The sequence below is a fragment of the Hirundo rustica genome, chromosome 3 (genome assembly GCF_015227805.2).
Source record: "Hirundo rustica isolate bHirRus1 chromosome 3, bHirRus1.pri.v3, whole genome shotgun sequence".
In the NCBI taxonomy this organism is placed as follows: Eukaryota; Metazoa; Chordata; class Aves; order Passeriformes; family Hirundinidae; genus Hirundo; species Hirundo rustica.
Genome location: NC_053452.1, coordinates 44,549,793 through 44,571,160, shown reverse-complemented (window position 1 = coordinate 44,571,160; position 21,368 = coordinate 44,549,793). Strand labels below are relative to the sequence as shown.

The 21,368-nt window shown below is 37.0% G+C and overlaps 1 protein-coding gene across 6 annotated transcripts in view; it reads left to right on the top strand.

The window, feature by feature from the left end:
* Window positions 1-21,368, top strand: part of SIPA1L2 (signal induced proliferation associated 1 like 2) — a 126,705-nt gene that overhangs the window by 7,254 nt on the left and 98,083 nt on the right. For all 6 annotated transcript variants that reach the window (XM_040058320.2, XM_040058319.2, XM_040058321.2 and 3 more), the window contains exon 2: window positions 20,182-20,253. The gene's annotated coding sequence lies outside the window, so the exon portion shown is untranslated. The remainder of the gene's footprint in view (window positions 1-20,181; window positions 20,254-21,368) is intronic.

Below are 21,368 nucleotides of genomic sequence, written 5' to 3'. Positions count from 1 at the left end.
GTTTTACTGACATTCTGAGCTGGGCTGCTTAACCTTGACCCCTGGAAATTATTGCCTCTGGTGGAGATTTCTGAGTGAAGGGCAAGCACTACTTCATTAGTCTGTGAGATTGTCAGATTTGGTAATTTTGCTAATGTCCGCTTCTGTCACACTTGGAATGCTTTGTGCTTTTTCTCTGTGGTTGTTTAACCTCTGAAGTGAAGTTTCTAGGAGCGTAGCTACCCTTGAAACTTTATCTATGAGATTCTGCTGAGTCAAATAGGCTCAAAAATCTTGAGGTGGAGGGAGGTGTTGCACTATATGACTGCATAAGCCTTGTTTCCTTAGGAAATAAAAATTGGTGACCATTCCTTCTGTTACACTGATCTTTAGCAAGCAGATACTACATTTGAAAAGTGTTTTGTTTTTACTTTGTATTTTACTTCTGTATTTTTTAAAGTATTGTTGCATATATAAGATTACATTAAAACTAGCAATGTACAGAGTGTACCTGGTCATGGGTGTACAAACTGTCTTTGTATGCACAGGTTGCTAATTGAGTATCTACCCTTGCTTTGTGTGGCTGAGTGTTAAAATAGAATATCTTCAGGTATACCTAATAATAATTCTTTCTCCTGGGGAAAATATATCCTTAATAGTAAAGCTTTTATCTTTCTTTTGTAGGCTGTACCCAACAGTATCAATATTCCTATCCAGTCATTTTCCAGTGTTCAGTATGCCTGTAGGTCAGAGGTGTTTAAAGTTGCAAATTATTCCTTTTTCCCTGTGTCAGCTGTCTCAATTGCATCTCTCAGTACGATGGTATGTGTTCTTTATGGCAGCTACGGTAACCACTGCAGGGAAAAATAATAAGAAGAAATATCTAAGATCTGTTAGATATTTGTCTCTGTGACTTAACAACTGGTTATAAGAATGAAAAAAACAACTCCACAATATAAACTATTCTCAGCAAGTGTTGTCTTCTGTGGGTGTGAACATTTGCTCAACTAGAAATCCCCTAAGTAGGGGTCAGTGTATCTGTGGCACCTGTAGGTATAATATTAATCAATTAAATTGATAAATAAGTTTAAACTTCCTTTAAGAAATTATTTGTATTGCTTTGTTAGAGTGTGAAGTCTTTCCTATTTCATGACTCACATATATGGTGGATAACGAGTTTCGATTTCTTTGATTGGGTGATGAAATTACTTTTCATTTTCATGGACTATATTTACAGGTTCTGAAACTTAAACCCATTCATTATGTATGTTTCATACATAAGCATTTTTCTTTAGTCTTATGTTTTCTTCTTATAGGAAGGAATCTACTGGGGTTATTTTTGTTTTGTGTTCAGTTTTGTTTTCTTTTTCCCCCTAAAGCAGTAATCAAAATTAAAAAAAAAAAAAAAAAAAAGAAGTGTGACTTTTCAGAGCATTTTTTAAGTATTTGTAGTTGTGGGACCTTGCTGTGTACCACTGAAACTGTAAATGCCATCAGATTGGATTTAATATTGCTTAGGGCAGTTGGACCATCATTTATCTTCAGTTTATCCGGGCTTTTAGCATGATTGTCAGGCTCAAAACATGGCACCTAATGTAACTTGTCTCCAGGTAGAACACAAACAAGTGGACTACCTTGTTTTGTTTAGCACCTTGATCAGTGACCTGGAGGAGGAGATGAAGTGTATCCTTGTCAAATTTGCATGTGACATCACGTTTTGGGAATAGTTGACATGCTGGAGAACGGTGCTCTGCAGCTGAGAGAGGCTGGTGATGAACCCCGTGACATTCCACAAGGATAAATGCATCTTCTTACCACAGGACAGGTTGAGGAGTGACTTCCTGGGACACAGCTCTGCTGGAAGGGACCTGTAGATTCTGACACAGGAGTCAGCCCATCAGGCTTCAGTGACAGTGACAGATGCCAGCAGCGTCCTAGGCTGGGTGAGCAGAAGCACAGCCAGTGGATTGCCCATACTCAGAATTCTTTAGGCCACCACTTTGAATATACCCCATCCAGTTTTGGTTCCCCAAATACATTGAGTAAATTGCTTCTAATTCAGTGGAAAGCCAGGAAAAGGAGGGGCTTGGAGCCCATAAGGAGAGGCTGAGATGTAGAGGGCAGTTTCCCCGGGGAAGAAGAGAACCTTGGAAAAATGCCTTGGGAAACCCCATTCTCAGTGCCATGAGCTTATTGACTTTCTCTCTCTACAAATTGTTACTAGGAAATTCTCAGTTCTGTGTTACTATAGCTTGATTTTTGGTGCAAGAATTTTAATATTCTTAATCATTGTCCCCCACTGGACCCTTCCCTCAGACCCCACCCTAGCTCCCCACCCACACCGGGGTGTTTAAGTACCCCTTTCTGACCCTAAACCCTACCTCTGGCATTTTGCCTTTTGCCCCTTGTACTGCTTTGGTCCAGCTTGCCCCAATACAGTGGGCACCTTATTGTTTGTTATCTTTTGTATTATTAAATTTACTTTTTGGACAGTGGATCTAAGATGTCTCTCTCCATTTAAGTCATCAGAGTCCTGAGGAAACTCAAAGGAAATCTGATAGGCTGGGCTCAGACTTCAGGGAGTTTCACTGAGAGAAATGGCTTTTCTCAGCCTGGGCATCAGGAAGCTCAGGGGATACTCAAGAGCTGCCTCCCAAGGTGATACCTAAGAGCTTAACGAGAGCACAAAGCCAGGCTCTTTATGGGGGTACATGCCAGGAGGAACAGAGACAGTGGTCACAGTCTAAAATGGGTGAGGTTCTCATTTGGCACCTGCAAATAAAGTTCACCCTAAAGGCACTGAGGAACTGGAATAGGTAGCACAGGTTGTCAAATTTACACCCTTTCCATTTTTTTTTTTAAGACTAGACTGGGCAAAACCTTGAGCAAGTCAGTCTGAATACAGTGCTGTTGGCTTTCAGTGTGAATTAATATAGGAAATAACACAATGTTTTTTGTGGTATCAGTTGCTCTGATAATTGAGAATTTTAGTTGATATTCCAGCTTACTGTGGTTCCACTTTATCATATTACAGAATTTGTACAGAATATTTCTCTATTACAATATTGTGAAGATCTTTTTACAAGCCTCATTATGGTCTTGTATTGTAGGCTCATATTGTATATTCTTTGTTTAAACCAATTGACAAGAATTCCCAAATAAATTACTGGCAGTTAAAAATTTTATAACTGGAAAACTTAACAATAAAATAAGTGCTTAAAGACAATAGTGTGTCCTCTCAGGTTTGGCTTCAGATATACTTTGCTGACTTTGTCACTGAATTTTAAAACATCATTAGCAATACTAGAATTTGAATGTGTGAATTTCTATTGAGTAATTCCATTGGTTCCCTTCCAAAAGATTGTTTTAGTGTTAAAGAGCAGGATGTGAATTTGAAATTGGCTCTCAAAAAGTCAAACTTAGATTTGTATTTGGTTCTTTTGCTTTGGCTACTAATTTTAGTATGGTGAAACTTGTGATAACTCATGCTAGAGGTACCCATGTGTCTGGGAAAAAAAATCTGTGATTTGTCTGAGTATTTAAAGATACAAATTAAAATGGTTCAGTTCTGAAAACATTCTCAGTTTGCATTTTTTTAATGTTCAGCCTTAACCTCTTAGTTTCATTAGCTATAAAAGAGCCAGCAGAACTTCATAAGCTTGAGATGATTCCTGTTCTTGCTCATGCAGCTTCACAGTGGTTACACTTTTAAGTATTTCTGTGTTTACCAAAGCATGAACCAGACCTTCAGATCCCTGTTTTGGTTTTTAGAATCCATTTTCTTAAGTGTTTAAAATTTCAGGCGTTTGTATAACATTCAGCTTCAGTATGAAAGAGGTTGCAAATACGTGCTGAGATAATCAAAACAAACAGGAAAGGTAATGGAAAGAATTTCCTTTAGGGTAAAATTCCTTAAAGTTGAAATAACCCTGATAGATAGTGCTTGTCAATTGGCAAGGAAAGTTGGGACTTGCCTTCTGAAGGTTTTATTTTGCTGAAAATGAAAGAACATGGAAAAGCTCAGTCAGATGTCCTTTTTAAGCCATACTTTCAGCAAAAAATGAATTACAACATTAATTCTATTAAACTTACGAATCTTCAAAATTGTTGCATTTTGAAGATTTTGAAAGACTGATGGTAAGTACAGATCAGCATCTTGTAAAACCTTCAGAACTAAATAATTCATTAGTGAATTTAAAAAGTCTGATCATTGGCATTTTATTTTCAGTGCAGGACTAAGCTTTTAAAATTCATCTCCTGATCTTTCCACTTAACTATGTTTTGCATGATAGAGAAATTTTAGAGAATGTAAAATCTATTTCTTTCCCATGAAACTGACCCAAATAAAATGTTTACCTTAACAGAAATTGTGTTTCTGATTCTGAATGCTATACAGTGTGACAGCTGAAGTTGATGTGCTTTACAAGCATTTAGGTGAATATTTGAGAAGAAAGCAAATAGCAAGATGAAACAAAGTTTATGGAGTAAACACTTATTTCTCAGTATTCAGGAAGTAAATATTTTCTCCAACTTGTTATGACTTGGACAGAATTATAAAAATATTGTGTCTCCATTTTGTTAAGCTCACTTGAGTTGAGTAATCTGAGACATGGTTGCTCAATGGGGAGGGTACTTAAAATAAACAAAACCCACCCAAACCCCCACAGTATTAAGGAAAGTGAGAACTGTTCTTTAGGTTTAAAAGCACTAGATCAGCTGCACCTACTTTGCTCTTTAGGGGATTTTTTCTTTTTTTTTTTTCTTAGGTTCATCTGGAGGATGAAAAAAAAAAACTTATTCCTTGGGCTGTCCCCTCATCTATCCTCCTTTTTCTCCTCGTGAAGGCAGTATGGCTATTGTATAAATTCTTAATGGAAAAATCACAGATCACTATCTTGTGATGGTGACTTTTTCAGTGTTTAATTTTTATGGCTTTTGCTTGCTCTAGTAGTTTGACTATAGATTTGATCACATACCAGCGTTTTGGTTACTTTCACCAAAATAAAAACACAGCTTGCTCTATTTGCTTTGTATATTTCTGTTTCTTTACTGAGGTTTTTTTTTGTTCATTTAAAGTAGCTTTCAACAAAATTGCAACTAATTGCCAGTAGCCCAGCTGATTTATAGCAACAATATAAAAATTCTCATAGTCAAGCTGACCACAATAAAACCTTGCAGTTATGAGATATTATGAAAATCCAAGCTTCTAATAAAATGTTTATGGCCTTCAACCTTTTTGGCAATAAATTAAAAAAAGAAATCTGTTTAGAATGCATTTTTTCCTTAAACTCTAATGACATATTTTCTGCTCTAATACTTTTCTCCTCCCACATAGTCTTTTCATTCTGCAGTAAAAGTTTTCATGCCCTTCTCTTGTGCTCTATTCTGTTTCCCACACGTCTTGCCATTACCCACTTGTGGAACAAAAAATGGCTTTTCTTCGTTTAAAAAGCGTAGGCCTGTTGTCCAGCTGTGTAACTCACTGAAACCCTGGGTGGTTTACTGTGCTCCAAGTGTGGTGTATCTCTTTGGAGGCTGGAGGCAGGGCACGCCTGGTGATAGACAGCGGGCTGTAGGCTCCTGGGCACCTTCTGGCTGGGAAGTGCTCAGATTTGCTTCCTACCCATAAGGTTTCATGTTTGTTGCTGCCAAGAGGATGTGCTCTCAGCCCCCGAGTAGTTCGATGCCACAGGTTCCCCCTGGACCACTGGCAAATTGGTGAAATTCCTTTTCCAGGTGTGCATTTTAAAAGAATGGAGTAGAGGAGTAGATGGAGTATGTTTTTTAGACACAGGGAGTGTTCTGTCCTTTGAAACAACTTGGACTTTAAACGATTTTCTATTTCAGCAGTTAGAGGAAATAAAAACGTTGCAGAAGGTTCCAAAGACCAGAAAGTCTCTGTGTGGTTCACAAAGATGGTGGTGGAGGAGGGGGCTGGAGAGGAGTTGTTTGTTTAATGGACTTCAGGTGCTTTTCAGGATACAAATCTTGTCCTTCTTATTTTTTGCTCCCCATTTAATACCTGTAGGACTAGCACCTTTTATCATACAGATGAAGTAATAAAATGAATCAACTGTGTGATGTTTGGGTATGGTGGCAATGAAAGCCTCTTGAGCTTCTATGCCATCAATATATTGAATGCTTTGACAGAAAGATTATGTCTCATGTAGAATCAGGGTTTTTTCTTATTTTAACACCTTGCCTGAAGCATGCAGTTAGTATGTATACTCTGGAAGTTGTTCATAAATTTAATGATAACTCTGCCATCATTGACAGAAATAACTTCACTTTTCTTTTCTATATGACTGCCATAGCCACTGGTATTTTTTTAATATTTTCTTTGTAATCAAAGATGAGCAATTTGTAGAACTTCCACACTATGAGTACCTGGAAAAACTAAGTTAATAGAGATGCCCTTATCTTATTAGAGGAGTTGATAACAGTCATGTTTAAGAGGCAAGAAGGTGTAAGGCAGTGTTTTCTGGGAAGTTAATATATTAACAATTTCTTTCCACAAACTGATGGGCTGTAGAATAGGTGGATATTTTTGCTTTCAAGGTGCTTTTGAGGGAGAGTGAGAAGACCAAGTGAATGAAAATACATGGTAAATATGAAAATATTAATTTTGAATACCTCAGTTCACACAAAATGCTCTCAGTTTTTGTTAGATTAAAAGAATTGTTCATCTGAAAGAAAATAAATCACTTCAAGCTTCATTGTTATACATTAAGCACTAGATTAGATGAATTTAGGTGGTGGGTTTGGGTTTTTTTTCTTGTATCGAAAGCATGCCATTCAGTTCTTTCCCGACTGCTCTTTGATAATTAAGATGGGAGTGCAGCTCTGTATTTTATGATCATTGGTATTTTTAGTAGAATACTTGTGAATTTGGGATTTATATTAAGCAAACCTCAAGCTTGCTTTGTATGTCTTTTCCCTATATTTTTTTTCCAAGACTAATTCTCCATTATTGTAAGCAGTTTATAACATGGCCTGTTTGTGTAGTAGACAACGAGTGAGTAACTACTCTGAATGCCTTAACCCTATGGCCTTCACAGAACAAAAAATGTGTCTGAAACTTAACACTGTCTTTTGTGATAGAGGGATATACGAGAAAAAATGAAAAACTTGCAAAGTGAGTCTCTCTTTGTACAAAACTGTCATTGCCCTGCTTGGCTGGTTCAGATTCTTTTCAGCTGTCACTTTCAGTACAAAGAGGACAAAGCCTGTGCCTGGACTTACTCCCACTGTCTTAGTCTTATTTTTATCTAAAGCAGAGTCTGATGCCTGCAAGATTATTAACCATTTGTCCCATCAGAGTGCCAAGGTCTAGAATCCTGACCTCTCTGTGTTTTCCAAGTTCGTGGTCAGTTTTTAAAGTATGCTTGCTTCAATAATAAACACTAGATACTATTTTTCTCTTGTGGCATGGGATAAAAAAATTGTCAAGCAAAAACACTTTGCTCTCTTCATATCCAAAGTTTATTAGATGGTCTTTTATGTTCTTTTTTGTTTGTTTGTTTTTCTTTGTCTGTACTTGTTAAATCTGGATTAACTTGAAAATACTTTGGTTTTCTGCAAAAAGTAGTTGTGTACATGATTTTTCTTAAAAGTGTGAGCCGCTTAAAAATCTTATAGATGATAGTCATGATTGAAACAAGAAATACTGTCCTTTAGTGGGAAGGGAGAAGTCGTGCTGGGTGATATTTAGGATATTTGTGATAGAGGCAAAGTGTCCATACTGCAGTTGAACAGTTGACTTGAGAATGAAAGGAAATAAAACAAAACAATAATGATCTTGGGTTGGGGAGCAGGGAAATCTTTGCCACATGTGAGAGGGGTGAGTGGCTTGGGCGTGTATGTTTGGATGCCTGTGCACACATCTGAAATGTAGAAAGAGAAATAAGACTTAACTATGAGTGACTGTTTCACTGACTGTTCCAAGTGGGCAAAAGAAGCAAAACTCTCAAGTCTGAGAGCGCTGGTGATACTTTTGTTGTTGATCTTGTGTTTATAAATCAGCACAAGGAGACAGTTTATTCTTGGTCTGTGATGTTTATGATTTGGAAGTTTTTTATTTGATTGCTATATGTCTACTCCTGGTAGAAATGTTACACTCTTTGGCTGCAGGTTTTTATTACTCTTTCATTTTACTGCAATTTTTGGCATGAAATAAATCACCCAACCTTAATGGGTATAAATTGTTATATATATATATAATTTTTATTGAGATAAAAACTGTGGTAGAAGACACAGTTTTGGAATATTTGTAAATCAATATTTTACTGCAGTCTTCTTCCTAGGAGCAATTGAAGCCTCATAATAGAAAGCTTTGTCTTGGTTTAGTTTTGATTCAATGACTGAGATAAATGATGTTTCTAGAACTTCAAAAGCCTTAAAAGCTTGTTTCAAGTTAGGTTAAATTCCTCTGATTTACTGAATTTTTTAACAGGACCAGAAGTCTGTGCCCGTAACAACATGGCAGACCAAGGTGCTGGGTGAATGAGGGAGTGTAGTTGTTTCACATTCACTAAATTCTGGTCTTAGTACTTACTTTTTCTGTGAGAGAGAGGCTAGGAGAAAAACAAAGCAGGCTCAACCTTAAAAATTAAAAAATAGTTTTATTAACACACAAATCTAAACAATCATCTCCCCCAAATGCATATCTTTCCCATGATTTAAAGGAATTATCTAAATATAGAGTTCATTTCCATGGCTCAAGTAAGAATGGAACAACCAACTCTTCAACCTTCTGTCCCAATAGTCTCTTCACTCTTGCTCTACTGACTTCATGCTGTTTCTTCTTTATGTTCACTCTGTCCCTTTCTTACTCTCTCAGAGAAGGGCTAAGCTCTGGAAACTTCATGTTGCCAGGAAAGGGTTAAATCCACCCAGAGTCTTTGTCTCTCCCTCTTTAGCTGGTGGTATTAGATGTTCAAGGCCACGCTGGTGAGGGAGGAAGAACTCACAGAAACATCAGAGATCGGAGCACCCGGGCAGTCTGGAATCACAAAAAAACCAGGCAGGATCATAAATGCCTTCTCAGCCCACCCCTCAGTGTAAATTGGGGTGGCTTTGGCTCAAATGGTGCCCATAGCTCTTATCAGGGGCCCAGCAGAGATCTCTCCCTGCTCCAGAGAAGTTTAGAGAAAGTAGCTGTTGTAAAGCAGCAACCTCTCCTTCCTCCCCCACCCCGGGGAGCCGATGGAATCCGGCCAGGCCTCAGGGCAGATCCCCACAAAAGGGGGAAGCAGCAGGTCCAGCTCGATGTTACCTGTCTCTCTCTGGCCAAAGGAAAGAAGGAGAAGGACCCACCTACAGGAAGTCCTGACCTGGAGAATTATTCTACATTTTTCTATAACTAAAAAACCAAACTGTACTAACCGATGACAGGGAGGCTTGGTGTTGAGGCAGAAGATGTGGCATGGCCTGGTACCAAGCTGTGCTCTGCCTTTACTAGGTAGCGGAATGCGCGAAGTGCGGAGCCTTGCTGTCTTTCTCAATGAGATACCTGTACATTTGGGTATAAGAGACAGCGAGAAACTTGGTGGTTTTTTAGGTCCCAGTCAAGGTACATAGTATTCATTATTTTAATTTGCATTATCTTCTATGCATGGACTAGGAGTGTGGACCTCAAATGAGAATGTTGGGGGGAAAAAGCCAAAGTTTGTGGCTTAAAAAACACATATTGAGAGAATGAGTCGCTGTCTTTGTATAAATGGGGTAATTTTTTTACAGAAAACTTATTTGAGTATATTGAACCATATTATCTTAATGTAGGTTCCTAGCTTTTATATCTTCATTTATTTTGATTTTCTGAAATAAATATGTTTAAAATCTGCTTACTATTGTTTTATTGAGAAATAGATTAGGTCATATCTGAATTGTGTTGGAATCTGATAGATCTTAACTGGTGGATTTTAAGTTAAGGTAGTAAATGCCTTTTAAAACATTATTTTTATTGCTTTGATGTGCGCTGATATTGTTGTAGAAATAGGGGGAGGGGATCTTTCTTCTGGGCAACTTTTTTTTTGGCTGGTGTTATATGTGGCTGTTATTTCAGTTTTTCAAATACTGAATATCTGTAACAATTCCACAGTTAAGGGCATTTATGTAAGTTCAGAAGCAGATGGCCTTTTTAAATACACAAACCCAAGGTTTGTCCTACTGATGGAGAAAAAAAACTACTGTATGTGGCGCATGGAGAAGTGAAAACATTATCCCTGCTAATTATTCAACAGTTTAGATGTGTTGTATTTTTTCATTTTCCCCAGGCAGTAAAATCTGAAAAAAATCCCTGAAAAACACTGCTTTCACATATTTCTGGTTCAGCAAACAAGCCTGGTTCTTAGCAATTTTTTGTTTTACAGGAGGCATGCTATTATCTGTGCCTCTCCTCATCTCTCTTCTCGTGCAGTAGTGCCTTTGGAGGCTTCTAGTTTGATTGACAAGCTGGCATATTTAGGCATGTCTGAAATACAAACTGTGGTTTTTTTGTTCAGAACCATATGAACTGTGCCGTATTTGAAATAAGTTACTGAAGTTTCATCTGCAAGAGCAATGACCTTAAGAATTTAAACTGGAGAATTTGTACCATCAAAAGTCTCTGGTGGATTTTTAATTTTGTAATAGAAGAGAAAAAGTATCTGTCAAACATAAATGGAAAAGGAATCAAAATGAGCTAATCCTGACCAGAGACTAAGGTTTAGTTTTAAGTTAGCTTTGGTTTTGCCATTCAGTAAAGAACAAAGGTCTGGGAAACAGCAGTAGAGGTGGTGATTGTAATTGCCCACATTCAAAATGCTTTGTGAAGGAGACCTCTCTGTGGCTGTGTCAGAGAAATGGGGATGGAGAGAAAGAGGAAAAGATAACAAAGCCCCAACCAAAACCAACAACTTTCCCTGCCCCCTAGCAGGTTATATCAATTATTTATTTAGCAGCAGTTCAGGAACTTTGGATAAGTAGAAGGGTGATGAACAAAATATTTTTTCTTTTTTTGGTCAGGCAAACATATACCCTATCTAGGCCGTAGTGTAAGTATATTGGGCTCTAGTTTCAATGGGAATCCAAAATGTAGTGAAAATGTTACCTTAGTCAAAAGTAATCAGAGAAGAATTAATTTATAATTTTTTTTGAGCATGTAAAGTTCTATGGTCCCATTCCAACTTCCAAAAATGTTTATTAAAATCAAACTTGTTATATAACAAAATTTACAGTATAATGTGCTTCAGGTTTTTTTAATATGAGGCAGCTGCCATACCCTGATTGGGTGGTATAATACCACTTATTGGGTGAAATGATTTTAGTCTATGGCAAATTTTCTTTGACTTCTGCGAAGTTAGAATAAACGTGCCCAAAAATCTGTCACCAAATCCTGCTCATCTGTGGATATAGATGAATGTTATTTGGGATGCTGAAAGTTTTGGGCTGCTTCCAAATTAGCCCCTCTTGACCTAAGAGGGATAATGTTCTTGTTACAGTATGTTAGAGTGTACATACCAGCTCAGGTCTTGGTACAGCTTGAAAGGATCTCTGTTAATTCTTTCTCTTCTGTTGTGTATTTGTCGTGCATGTTCCTCTTCATTTTGTGTTTCGTGAGTTTAATCTGGCCTTAAACACCATGTAATGGGTGTTGACTATAAAAAGCAATGGGAGTAAACTATAAGACTCATATTCTTGGAATGAACTCGGTGTCCAGTTTTGCTATTTTTGCCTCTGATATTCTGAGGGAAATGGAAGACATTCAAATGCAGTTCTTGGCATTGTCAGTCTTTTCAGTGTTGTTTCCAAGTTAAGATTGAAAGAAGACCCCTGAGTTTTGAATAGGATTTTCAATCAAATGCGTAAGTTCAGTGTGTAAGGAAAACACTATGAGACTGTAATTGAATGAAGAATTAATTTCAAAGTTCTGCAAACTACTTTGTTTATATTATTTACTATTTCAGGAAGAGAGCTGGATGAAATGTTAAAGACCTTGATTTATGTTGAATATCTGATTTTGTTCCCTGCCTTTTGAGAGGGATGTTGAGAAACTGGAGAGCACCAAGAAGGGTAGAAGACCCTAGCCTGTAGCAAGCGAGATGGCAGGAGAAGCTGACAGGGCTGGGCTTGCTCACTCTGACAAAGAAGCAGCTACTTGAGGGTGGTTCCAAAAAGCAATGGAGGTGAATTCTTTCCACTGTTGCCAGATTGGCCACAAACTCTGGTACGGTGTGTTCAGGTCAGATGTGAGGAAGAATGCTACAGGAGGCCAGTACAAGCCCAGATCAGACTGCCTGAAGATGTGGCTGAGTTTTCCATCCCTGGAGATCCTGAAGACTCAGCAAGACCCAGCCATGCCTGACCATTTCCAGTGCTGATGAGAGTCCTGCTCTGAGCAGTAAATTGGACTGGGTGATTTCCAAAAGTGTCTCTCAGCCGCTCCAAAACTTAAACTGATTCAGTTTTTATTCGTCCTTTGGCCCTTTTCTTTTATTATCTCATTCTAAAATGACTGTGGCTCACATGTGTGTTTGAAAAAGCAAGTGACACTGTCAAAAAGCATGTCCTACAAACCTTAAGGCATTCAGAAATGATATTTACAAAACTCTTCTCTTGTTTTTGGGAGAAAATAATAATAAAAAAATTCCTCTCCACTGATAGTCTTTGAAAATCGTCTCACTTTTCATGCTGGATGAAAACAGAGCTGATAAAGAAATGCTTTGGTTTTTTCTGTAGTATTTTTATATATATATATATATATATATATACACATATATACATATATATATATATCTTCCCTTCTACTCAAAAATGACAAAAAGTATTTTTTTTTCCACCCCAGACAAGTATCAATGATAAATAAAATATTAAGCAGACCTATGGAAGCATTATAAAAAAATATTCATCTTATTTCTGTGGATAGCATTCAGAACACTGTGATTTAGTTATGGGTTTTTTCCACACCCATTTCATGACTTGTGAGTAATTTTTGCATATCTCCTGCTTTTGAGTGGTTGCCATAAGTCAGTTGCCATGTTCCACTTATCTTTAATTGAAGTAGTCAGGTACTACCTCATCATCCAGCTGATTTTTTTTTTTTTTTAAATCTGCTTTTCTGTGGATGAAGTCAATAATTTCTGTTTTGTTTAGTTACTTCAGTTCCAGGCTGTTAATTCTCTTTTATTGTTAATATTTTCAGCATACTTATTTTCCTGAGGTTTCTAATTTTTTGTGTTCAGGTGGTATCAAAATCACTGCAGATGTCTCACTGCTGTACTCTGAAAATACAGGGAAGTTAAGAACCCCTGTCTCTTTCATTGTGAGGTGTGGTACTCAACTTTGTGGTTACACCAGACTACTCAAATTTAAACCCTTTATATCTTCTGTCATGAAGTCTGGCATAATACAAAGTTTAAAATAAAACAAAACAAACAAGAAAAAAATATTAGGGCTAAATGTTGAGCTATTTCTGAAAATAGCTATACTATTTAATCCCTCTCATCTGTTGTATTTTCTATAATTTTTGGTCCAAATGTGCTGCTGTTTGGTAGTCCCAGAATTGATACTGTTTCATGCTCTGTCTTTGTGATCTTGCTTATTACATGCTTTTGCTGTGCTGTCAAAATGAGGTATTGCAAAGGGAGAAAACGATGCCTGGAGCTGAACATTGTTTCATAGGAGAAAAATAAAGGTGGGAATGAAGATGATGTTCACATTATGTATGTGGATAGAAGTGTGTGGAGTGTCATGTTGAAAATATAAATGATGAAGATTAAGCTCTATATTTATTACCTTTTATTAAAGATACTTATGTTCCGTATTAATTGCAGATTTATTGCAAGTAAAAAGACATCTATGAAAATGATGGGCATTGTGGGGTCTTCTGTTAATTTCTGAAAAAATAATTTTGATGTAAAGCACAGATCCTTTCCCAGTTAAAAAGCCTGTTCAAAAGGTAAAGCTATCGCAAGCTTACCTTTTCTGTTTTCATAATAAAGCATGTTCTTACTTGAGGTTATATTCTAAGTTTGGTACAACTCTTTCAGGTCGCAGCAGGGTTAGTTGAATTTTTGTTATATTCAGGATGAAGCTGTAGTTGCATTTGAGTGTATGTAAGAAAATTCTGATGGCTTAAGGATAGATCTGTTTATGCTGCTACTTATATTAGAGGGTGTGTCAGTAGTGTACATTTACTGTTCACCTTACGTGTTTCTTAGCAAGTGCTCTTTGTTATCTTTCTCAGAGAAGGAACCATCCAAAATTGCAGGTTCTATAAACAGTTCTTTTCAGCAGTCAGTCTGAGACTTAAGCAGACAAAAGTTGAATGGATATTGCTTTTCAAATTAGTGCTGCTGTGTAATTAATTGTGCTTAATTAGCAAATCTTTCTTTAAGTATCCACAATGCAGTGATCCCAATTGTTTTCCCAAGTAACTGATCACAAAGCATGGAAAGCTGCTTTTAACAAACTCCAGGTGATTGCATGTTTCACTGGAAGTGCTTTGATTGAAACAGTGCTGATTTATCTGATGACCCTCAATCTGTCTTGGGCTCATGCAATCCTTCCAGCTGGCTTTCTGTTGGGCTTTCTGTTGCTTTAAGATAGGAAATGGGTGTTTGGGCAGTGTGCTCCCTGATAAATTAATGTCGTTCCCTGTGCTACTCAGCTAGACCAGTTTGGAAGTGCATCCACTGGGAAGGTGTCCCTCCTTTGCTGCCTGTGCAGGCACTGGTATGTAGAACTAGGAACAGCATTTACTGTGATGGAGAAATATCTGTGATCTGACCCGTAGCTGGTGAGGTTCAGCCAGCCTGGATCAAATAACGTATCTCTTCCACAGAGAGGCAAGTATAACCTTGTGATAATATTTTTTATATTTTATATGATTTTACATTGTGACAGCATTTGTGATAGGTGTGCTGTGATATTATGTAATAAAGTTCTCAATTTCCTTTTGAACTGTTTGATATCTGTGGCCTGCAAGATGATTAGTGCCCTTGTGTGCTTGACTTCTTTTAGAATTTGAATTTTCCACACACCACTGGGCAATAGAGAATTACAGATCTTAGAGAGTTGAATGTAATTCTTACTGTGATGGATGCTGGTTTTTCTGAAACTGAAAAACAAGTGTACAAATGGAGATGCCGTGCATCTTGAACCAACACAAGTTATTTTTCATTGCCCTTGTCACTTTGGTTTAGAATGTGCATTTCATTTCATGCATTTCAAGAAGGATCTATTACTGGGGAATTCCATTTTGGGTTTTAAATGGACATTGTAACATCACAGGCAACATTGGAATTAAAATCAACTACCTTGTCAAAAAGGAGTTTGGTATTACTGTTGTTTGTGTTATTTCGGAATTTCCCCCCCCCCCCAAGGTGTCTGGAACATTGATGTCTACACATTTATCTTGGCAGTAAAAAAATAAGAAAGAACTTATGGATTTAGAAGGAAAACCCAGTTTACAAGTCAGTGTGTAGAATAATTGTGGTGTCCAAAGCCAGGGAGGGATTTCACAAGTTTTATAGCAATAGTTATTACATATCTTTGTTTTGTTTCACAGTAAAGCTTGCTGCTGCTTCTGTAACCTTATTGTTTTCTGTTTTTCAGTCTGTATTTCAAAAAGAAGCAGCATGTTTTCGCTCTGAAATGAAGAATTAAAATAGATTTCTTGTATGAAACACCTGCACAGTAGGAAGTGAAACAGAACTTTTTAGCTCTCACTGTTTTATGGCAAATTTCTGTTCCCTTTCCTTCCTGTAAACAAAAGGAGTCACTTAGAGAGTGGGAAATAAGCTATTTACAGGATATTTTCTGTATGAAAGGAAGGAAGAGGCCTTTACAGAGATCGGTCTATTGTGTTGGGAATATGGAAAGTTATATGGAGTTAAAATGAATTTAGTACTTGGAGAGGAAATACATGGCAAAATACAAGTAATTGCTTCAGTCTTGACCCTGTAAAGTGCTAGATGCCCCCATTAGTTGCTGAAATCAAAGCAGGAGCTAGGACATGGTGTGCTGTGGTTTGATCCCAAATCCTGTGTGTAACCTGTGATCATTGTAAGACCTAGATCAGAGAGAGACTACACTTAAGAGCTTATGAAGTATGGCTTTTATTTACAAACAATCAGTTTGTACTTTTTGATAGATGTTCAAGTTACTTTTGCACATCTGTTTTTCATCTGTCTCTTTGAAATACGGTTGTCTTTGCTAGACAAGTGTCGTAATTGGATTTTTCATGGAAGTAATGGTTTCCAATGTACTTGCAGAGTGTATATATTTTCAAAGTTTTGCTTCACATATGACATATATTAACTACAATCTGGTGCGAACCAGGCTGTCTTATTCTTGCCTGTGTTATAAAATTAATTTCTGTGAATAGCTATTTGATTTTCATTTACCTTCTGTAGCACCAGCGAGAGTCTTTAACTCCAGTAAGAATTGTGGATGAGGTATTTAACTCTAAACTCTGCCTAAGCATTATGGAAAATTATAGCTTTCTTGAAACGTTGGGTTTATAAGATGATAGGACTGACAATAGCTTTGCCAATAAAATTGAGCAGGTAGACAAAAATCTTGTCATTAGTTGTATCAGTTTTATCTGCAGTTCTTGTACTTAAGTCATACTTGAAAATGGAAATTTATTGTATCAGCTTTTGTCATTTCTTTTGCTCCATATATTAAGTTCAAGATTCCTAGTACTTGAATATCATGAAAAGGCAGTTGTAAGTATGGGAAAGAAGAAAGTAAAGAATTTTGTTTGCTTAGTAGATATCGAACTCCTTTTTTTCAAAAGGGATACTTAAATACAAAAAGCTTTAAGAGCAGTATTAGCTGTTAAAGAAATTGGGGGGTTTTTTGCATGATGGGTTCAGTTCCTAACACAGAAATCCTGATGTATGGGTATTTCAGCCTAGTTTGGCAAATAAAGCTGCAGTATGTGTACGTGTGTTTGTAAAAGGCAGCTGAGAGTGGCGTATCGTCTGGCATGCATTGATGAAAGGAAAGTATGCCCTGTCTTTGTCTCAGCAGAAGAAAAATAATGATTCTTTTGCTGCCTGTATTTGGGTTTGTGTTTTTCTAGGCCAGAATTGTCAGTCTGCTTGTTTGCTTTCTCTCTGTAGTTCTCTAATTCTTTATTCAAGGCAGGATATCACCACAAACGCTACTGCAGTCATAAAGGAGGCTTGGTCTAGGTGCAGAGGAAAGTGTAAAGTTTCCTCTTGAGAGTTTGGAGTGTTGAGGACATAAATGTCGATAGTATCCCACAGTCTCGAACAAATGACTAGACTGTGTGGACCTTTGTGATCCTTTGTGGAATTTATTTTTTTTCCTTGGATATCCCATCAAAAATACAGCTCCTCCAATGTAAATTGAATGTGTCCAGCGTACATCAAACCTACCATGTAGATTGACTTTGTCAGGTTGTTATTCTGGACATACTGAACTTGCTGTGGAACTTAGCAGTGACCATCTGTAGAGGGTTTTGGAGTGCTAAGAAGGTGCTTGGAACTAGGCTTTCCAGATGAGGATGCTGCCTCTTTGCTCATTCTTTCTGGAATCAATTTCTTCTAAATAGACAAAACGTTTTGGGTTGAGAAAGAAAACTTGCCCAGGGAAAATGAGAGCTCTTGCACTGATATTATTCTTTCTGTTTTTCCTACAACAACAAAGTAGGAATAGAAAATATTAAAAGATCGGGGCATAAGTAATACCATATATTAATGCAGAGAAATACATTTTTTTGTAGTTGAAAATGAGGGGCAGTATATGGCAGGACACAGTTATGAGCGTCTGACTTTTTGCCAAACGGGGCTACTAACAAGGATTGACTTTCCTATGCAAGAATTATTTCTACCCGCATTTCAGGTATCTTTTGATGTGAATTCTTCTTTGCCTTGTCTTTGGCCAACTTGACTTCTTCAGTGACAGCTCCTGTAGGAACAAGGTGCTGGTTTTCAGTTCCAGTGGACATACAGATAAAGATTAAGAAACCAACAAATGAAATCCATTATTACGTCCTGGAGAATAAAGCAACCCAGATAACACTCCATGAGTGGTAAAAGATAAGGTGTCCAGGACAAACAGATCTGTGATAATCACCTAATACACAGCAATTTTATGATGTCCAATACTACAAATAAGTTTTGAAGTACATGAAAGATAATAGGCATAATTATTTCTGATTTGTAATTTGTTACTTTAGATGAGTTTAAAGGAACGTACATTACTTGAAATTTTGAGGGTTTTTTTTTCCATTTGTAGACCTTTATGAATGTAAGGGCAGGATGTTATAAAGAAACCTTTTGAATACTGGCGAAATAATAAATTATTCTTAGAATATATGATGCTATTTTTCTTCTCAATATTAAATTCATTTCCTGATTCAGTGTTCTATATAAGAACTTTGGATTAAAGAAAAAAATTAGTATGTGGACAAGGCCTAGTGTTTTCCCATTTGGCTGCCTCACAAAAGAGCAACATAATCCTCTAAATCCTACTTTACTCTGAGCCTCAATTGATTCTACTTTCTCCTCTCATAAACAGACAATTTATAAATTGTCTTTGAGACAAGTATTTTGAAGCTTGCTTTTCCAGTGATTTGAATATATGATTACTTTTTTGTTGTTGTTGTTGTGAGAAGAACAATGCTAATAATTGTAATATTCTCGTAACCTTATTTATAGGAAACTGGAAGCAAATTCTGTTGGAAAATGGACCAGATTCCATAGCCATTCTAAAAAAAAAAAAGTTTTTCATTTCTGCAGTTGCTTCCTTCTCATATTTTTACTTTTGACTTTCAGTATTTACTGTATATTTAGTTTCAGATGTTACTAGAGTGAGGTTTACGTGTGAAATTTGTCTTCATCAGATGTAATTTTTAGGTTAGGAATGAGAAGTTCCTCTTTAATATCTTGGGGGTTTTTAATTGTGTCTTCTGTTGGCAAACAGATTAGTTATTTAATGATGCTGGTCAGCACTACTGCTGAAAAAGTTTAGGGCTTTTGTTAGCTCTCCCATGAAAACTGCACTGGCCAAGGTGTTTGCTCAAGTTTTAGGTTGTAACTACACCAGGAGTTGGTTTGTTTTTGTTTGTTCGTTTGCTGGTGCAAGCATACTGGTGAAGGTAGGCTTAAGTGGTTGCCTAGTTTTGCGTAGACTTAGAATGAGGATAGTAGTAAACTGTCCTGCATTCCCATCTGTATAGGCTTGTTGTTTGTTTGTGTTACCGGTGTCTATAATACCTAGATATACAACTGACGTAGGATTTTGAGGCTTTGTGTTCTTTTCCATTGTATGCACTATTCTGTAAAATACCTATGAGAATTATTTTTGTCCCCATGGTGGTGATTTAGTACAGGAAATAACATCTGTTCCTGCTGTGTGTGTGTTCTTTTTCCTTTCTTTCAATATGAATGTAACATTGTGTATTTTCAAGCCAGGTTTTACTCTCTGAGATCATGGTAAAACAAAACTCCTTTTGAAACCTTTTTAGCCTAGATATAAAATAGCCGAATCACCTTGCTGGTACTTGATAGTTTTATGATTTTTCTCTCTCTAATGTTGATCATACAGACCTAGCTAAAATATTTTTAACTTACATATGCTTTTATTTACCTTCATTCAGAAGCAAATATAAAATTGTCAAATGTAAATTTTGCAGTGTTAGATAGTTTCTTGGCTCTGAGTTGTCCACAGAATCTCAGAACATGTTTCTACACCTTTTGGATCAACTCGCTACTCTTTCCTCTCAAAAGATTTTATGGAACTTCATGACTTTTTCTCATCCTTGTAATTGAAAATATTGTTATGCTACTTGCTTTTTGCAATACAGTTCTAGGAATAGCTGTGGACCCTTTGTCGTGACCTTTGAAGCAGAGCCATAATGAAACTGTCTGTTGGTTCAGCACCTACTGGCTCACGACCTTTTGCCCTAGCAACGCTTTTTTCCAGTTATTACCAGGAACTTATGCAGATAACACCTTTAAATTCTCTGTTGCAACACATACACATGAAACCGTGCTGATTTTAAAGCCAGTGAGTTGTTCTTGGTATTTTATTTGCATGTAGAATTGAATAGATTTTCATTTTTTGCTAGTCTTTATTTCAGTTTTGTATTTTTGTTTTGTTTTTTTTTTTTTCCCCCCTATCTCTTAATATCATAAGGGGACATGTTCACCTAAAACCAGAAACAAACCTTTCTTGTTTGACTTGCAGGTATCTTCATTTTGTTGATAACCGAAAAGAGTGACTGAAGTTGGCATCCTTTGTGAACCCTTGTAGCCAAAGGTAAGCATAATTTCTAACTGGTGGCAAATATGTTTTTACTGTTTGTAGTACTACCCTACCTTTTAAATAAAAAGGCATCTATGCTGCTGTCTTTCTTGGTGTTTGACATCTCACAGACTGTATTTCCTTGGGATACCTAAAACACCCTAAAAAACCCTAAGGTAATCATTTATATGGCTTGGCATACAAGTGAATAAAGAATCAAAGAATGCTTTGGGTTTGAAGGGACCTTTAAGATAATTTCATTCCAAATTCCCTGTCATGAGCAGGACACTTTCCACTAGCTCCATTTAACCTGGTCTTTCACAGCTTCTCAGGACAAAATATTTCAGTGTTTCACCACCCTCACAGCAAAAAATTTCTTCTTAATATCCAATCTAAACCTGCACTCTTTCATTTGGAAGCCATCTCCCCTTGTCCTATCACTGCATGCCCTTGTAAAAGGTCCCTCTGGCACTCTTTTAACTCCTTTTGCCTACTGAAAGGTTGCTATAAGGTGTCCCCAGGTGTCCCCTGTCCTCAGGCTGAACAAAACCGGTCCTCAGAGAAAGTTCAGCCTTTTTTTTTGAAACCTGTAACTTGGCATATTGCCTCTCATTAATATTGAGGTGTAGGGTGCAATCAATATTATACAGCCATTACTATACAGAAGGATTATTTATTCTACAATGCATCAGAAAAGCCAGATGCAAAATCATGGTTTTGGTGATTTGGAAATTCTTAGCTTGGTTCTCTTCTGGAGAAGAGCTTACTATGACCAGAAGCAGACACTAGCATTGTAGGATGAAAGAATGTCCTTTGTTAAGTGCTAATTTAGCTGCTTGTAGACAATGCCCCCAGTCACCAAAAATAATGACATCTAGGTATTTTTTGCCCTGGGAATCAGGAGCTGCAGTTATCATTCTGTGTCTCCTACCTCTATAAACTGCTTCATCCAGTTTAACTGGATTGGATTTAGTTCTAGGGGTATGACTCAGGCTTAGAAATACTTATGTTGGCAGAACACAATCTGTCATCTGAAGACATTCAGTGTAGTAGTTTTCTGTTTCTATCACACTTCTGACACCAGGAAAACTTTTAGCTTTCATTTCCAACTACATATTGTTTCAAGGAGA